This window comes from Sciurus carolinensis, chromosome X (genome assembly GCF_902686445.1).
Source record: "Sciurus carolinensis chromosome X, mSciCar1.2, whole genome shotgun sequence".
NCBI lineage: Eukaryota > Metazoa > Chordata > Mammalia > Rodentia > Sciuridae > Sciurus > Sciurus carolinensis.
Genome location: NC_062232.1, coordinates 81093456 through 81098402, shown reverse-complemented (window position 1 = coordinate 81098402; position 4947 = coordinate 81093456). Strand labels below are relative to the sequence as shown.

The window sequence follows — 4947 nt, the reverse complement described above, 5'->3', positions numbered from 1 at the left end:
TTAACAGTGTTTTTGGCAGAAAAAAAATGTTTTATGGTTTTAATTTTGATAAAGGCCAGTATAGTTTTATGGAACATGTTTTCATTGTCATGACTAAAAGCTGTTTGCCTGACCTTAGGTCACAGAGTTTATTTCTCTATTTTTCTAAGTCTTAAGCTTTTAATTTTGCCTTTATATCTGTCAAAAATTCATAGAGTTGTATTTATAACTCTATTTTTCATTGATCTTCTGTTTATCCCTTTGCCCAAATCTTGATTAATATTGCTTTATAGTGTTTCTAAATTGGACACAAAAATATTTTGTATATTCTAGTTCCTTTACTTTTTATATGCATTTTGGAATTTGTTTATTTTCATCACAAAGTAATCTTTCTAGAATATTGAAGGGAATTTTATTGAATCGAGGTCAATTTGGGGAGACAATGTCTTTCCAACATTGAATCCTAAAATCTATGGTAATAGTATGCTTTTCTATTCATTATGACTTTGGTTTCCTTCATCACAATATTACAGTTTGGAGGATATAAATCTGCTGTGTTCTGTATGTGTCCCACAAAATCCACATGTTGGAAACTTGATCACCAATGCAACAGTATAGGAAAATTAGGTCTTTTGAGAGGTATTTAGGTTTGCCTTTGAGAATGGATTAGTGCTCTCATAAAAGGGCTTGATGAGGAAGTTGGGTAGCATTTTGCTCCCCTACCTTCTTCTCCCACAGAGGATGCAACAAGCATAGCGCCATAATGAAAGTAGACACCAGCTTCTCATTGGACAATAAACTTGCCAGTGCCTCAATCTTAGACTTCCCAGCCCACAAAACTTTGAGAAATGAATATCTGGTACTTATAAATTACCCAGTCTGTGGTATTTTGTTAGCACAGCACAGGACAGATTGAGAAATTGGAACTGAGGTGTGGGGTTGTTGCTATAAAAAAATACCAAAAAATTTGGAAGTAACTTAGGAAGTGAGTCATGAGTAGAAGTTGGAACACTTTTGAATGCTGGAAAAAGCTAGTATCACCATGAATGGAGTATTAAGGCAATTCTGGTGAAGGCACAGAAGAGGAAATCTGTAGAAAAATCCTAGAACTTCTTTGAGACTATATAAGTAGTCATGAGCAGAATATTAGTAGAAATATGGACTGTAAAGGCCACTCTAATGAGGTTTTTTTTTTTTGTAGCAGGGATTGAACCCAGGTGTGCTTAACCGTTGAGCCACATGCCGCATCCTCATTTCTGTTTTATGTTTTTTATTTAGAGACACTGTCTTTCTGAGTTGCTGAGGCTCGCTCTGAACTCACAATTCCACTGCCTCAGCCTCTTGAGCTGCTGGGATTACAGGAGTCCTCCACCATGCCCCGCCTCTAATGAGGTCTTAAACAGAAATTAAAATTATCTTTTTGAAAACTGGGGGAAAGACCATCTTGTTACAAAGTAATTAAAGAACGTGGTTGAATTATGTCTATGTCCTAGGAATTTGTGGAAGGCAGAATCTTAAGAGTAATGAACTAGTTATCCCACTCCTTAGTTTATACCCAAAGGACTTAAAATCAGCAGACTACAGTGATGCAGCCACATCAATGTTTATAGCTGCTCAACTCACAATAACTAGATTGTGGAACCAACCTAGATACCCTTCAATAGATAAAGAAATTGTGGTATATACACAATGGGATATTATTCAGCCATAAAGAAGAATAAAATTATGGCATCTGCAGATAAATGGATGGAATTGGAGAATATCATGGTAAGTGAAGTAAGCCAATCTTAAAAAACCAAAGGCCAAATGTTTTCCCTGATAAGTGGATGATGATATATAATGGGGGTGGGGAGTGAGAGAAGGATGGAGGAACTTTAGATCACATAGAGGGAAATGAGAGGGAGGGAGGTATAAAAAATGGTGGAATGAGACAGACATCATTATCCTATGTACATGAATGGTATGAATCTACATCATGCACAACCATAGAAACGAAAAGTTGTACTCCATTTGTGAGGAAAAAAAAGAGTAATGAACTAGAACACTTAGCAGAAGAAATCTCTAAGCAGCAAAGTGTTCGTGATACTGCATGACTTCCCATAGGTACAGACCGTAAAATGTGAGAAGAAACAATTTTAAGGTGTAATTCATAACTAATGTAAACACTTGAAAAATTCTCAGCCTAGTCATGTGAAGAATTAAAGTGTGTGACCAAAGGACAAAACCAAGTGTGTGACCAAAGAACCTTTTTTTTTAACCTCAGAATAAAATTTTTCAGAAATCCCTCTGCCCACTACTCCTATACCATCATAGGCTCCATAGGGAGATTAGTATAGATAGAAGGAAATCAAGTGTTATTCATCAATACAATGGAAGAATGATCCCAAGGGCATTTCAGATAACTTCATGTCAGCCACACCAATCCCAGGCCTAGGGTGCTAAAATCTTAAGGGAACAATTTAAAGGTAAATGTCTTTGTCATCCTTGGGAACCCAGTTCCTGCCCAAGGCCACCTCAGATCTCTGTTCCCAACATTCCAGCACAGAACTTCTCCACCAGCTAACCTATGACTCAGGCAAGACTGGGTGTGGCTCAGACCTTTGCTTCAGAAGGAACAAGCACTGAACTCATGTGACATCATTGTGATACTAACGCCACACAGAATGCACAAGATATGGAAACCTGGCTACCTCCACCTAGAATTCAAAGGAAACCTCAGAGAGCCTCAGGGACCAAGCAAAACTTGTGAGAAGAGAGAGAATTGCCATTAGGGAAATATCCAGAAGAAATGTGGAATTTGGCCGGGGCCACTTCATAGTCATTCCCTACCAGGTCAGAACTTAGAAGAGCTACAGTAGCATGGCTACTCTAAGACTTTAGACTTGTGGAGCCACCAGGATGCAACTTCAACCTGAGAAAGGCACAAACACATGAATCCAACCTGTGAGAGCTGTGGAATAGGCTGGGTTCAGCAAAGACAAGAGAGTGGGGTTCCCTGGAACCTTAGAGACCAAATTCCCCAGCATGTCTGGAAGGCAGGAAATAGAGTCAAAGATTATTCTCAAGGCTTCAGATCTGTTGAGTTTAGGACTTACTTTGGACATATTATCCCTTTCTTCTTGTCTATCTCTCCCCTTTGTTATAGAAATATGTGTTCCATGTCTGTATTACCAACATGGTTTGGAAACATAACTTTTTGATTTCACAGGTTCACAATTGGAGGGCAATTTACCTCAAAATGAAATTCACCTTTGAGTCTAACCCATATTTGATTTAGATGACATTAAGATGAGACTTTGGTCTTCAGTTTTTTAGGTTGATGCTGGAAAGAGTTAAGACCTTTGGAACTATTGGCATGTGATGTATAAATTTTGCATACGGGATGCTGTGGTATGAAGGTATTACTTAAAACTTGCTTCTTGTCCCCCATGCCAATCCAATAATGATGACAGTTATTGTTTTCTCAACAGTGTTGAGAAAAAGGAAAAAAAAAGTTTTATTGTTTTGCTAGCAAAGGAGAAACACAGGGGATTCCTGTCCCAGAAGCTGTGATTCTGCCCATCAGCAGGAACAGGGGGCTTTTAAAGAGGTGACTCAAATGCTACATTCCAGGTGTTCTCTGTTGAACTTGTAATTCACTTGTTTAGTTTGGGTGATAGTAATTTCTGAGATATTCTGGTGCCATTCCCAATGTCTGAATTACTTCAGACCTATGGTGGGTGTGTGATCAAGGACAGATAAATATGCCTATGAGGGGAAAGAAATGTAATCCTCTTTCCTATGAGATTACAGACCAGGAGAGATTAGGGAGGAGCAGAGAGAGAGGAAGAGAGAGAAACATTCATTTAAAAAACAAGTTGCAGTGGCAGAACAGCAAGGGCTATATTCAAAGCATAAAGTGGACCACTGTTACAAAGGTGTGTTACAAAATTCATGTGTTGGAAACTGAATTCCTAAATCAATAAAATTGAGAGATGTGTCCTTTGAGGAAGTTTAGGTTATGAAGTCTCCACTCTCTAGAACTGTAAGAAATAAACTTCTTTCTTAGAGTAGCACACAATGGACTAAAAAAAGGTTCTGAAAATATTAGATTTTTACCTAAGTATTTTCCCTGTCTTGTTGAGGTACTTATCCATGAAGTTCTAAACCACTATAACTTCTTTTTCAATTTTCAACTGCAAATTATTGTTATATGGATTTGATTTTCAGGTTTCAATTTCACTTATTAATTTCTAGGTTGCAGTTTCATTGTTTTCTATTCTTATATTTAACATTTTCTACTTCTTGTTGTTTTCAGCTTTATTTTTTTCCTTCTTAAACATTAGTATTTTAGTTTTAGGCCTTTTTGTCTTTTTATAATATAAGGATTTATTGGTATAAATTTATCTCTACAAGTATTGCAGCAGACACTTGTCCCTGGAAATGAAGCCACTGCAGGGATTCAGAACCACTGGTTCTTGTGAACCCTTTCAAAGAACTTTAAGTGAGTCACAGAGAATAACAGCCAGGAATTTATTAGAAAGAGTGAGAAGTGAGGTTGATATACAGTACAGGTGCTGAACAGGTCACCTCTAGAGACGAAGGTGTGAATCTTACAAAGTCTAGGGGTTTTATGGATTTTAAGTCCCTTTTTCCTTGTCCTATTCTCTCAAATCCCTGTCTAGCCATCAGCATTTTTTTTTTTTTGAGAATTGTATGATGACCTAGTTATAAGGAGTGGGTGTGACATGATCTTGAAACAAACATTTCCTTAAAGGATTATAATTAACTATGGCAGTAGGAGTTTGGGCAGAGCAGTTTCCATTTTCTAGATGTTTGTTTTGATAAGGTTCCCTGTAATTCCCAGTTCTGTGACCTATGGACTCTCTTTGATATGCATTGTGATGTCCACCCTGTAAGTTACAACTTTCATTGCTCTTCCCCCAGACACTTATGCATGGCTGACTAACTACCTAACAAGCACTGCTT

At 37.6% G+C, this 4947-nt stretch overlaps 1 non-coding gene across 1 annotated transcript; it reads right to left on the bottom strand.

Moving 5' to 3' along the window:
• Window positions 1-2234: 2234 nt before the first annotated feature.
• Window positions 2235-2295, bottom strand: LOC124972761 (small nucleolar RNA SNORD75). The gene has a single exon (XR_007106537.1). It is a non-coding gene; the product is annotated as a small nucleolar RNA SNORD75 (small nucleolar RNA).
• Window positions 2296-4947: the final 2652 nt, after the last annotated feature.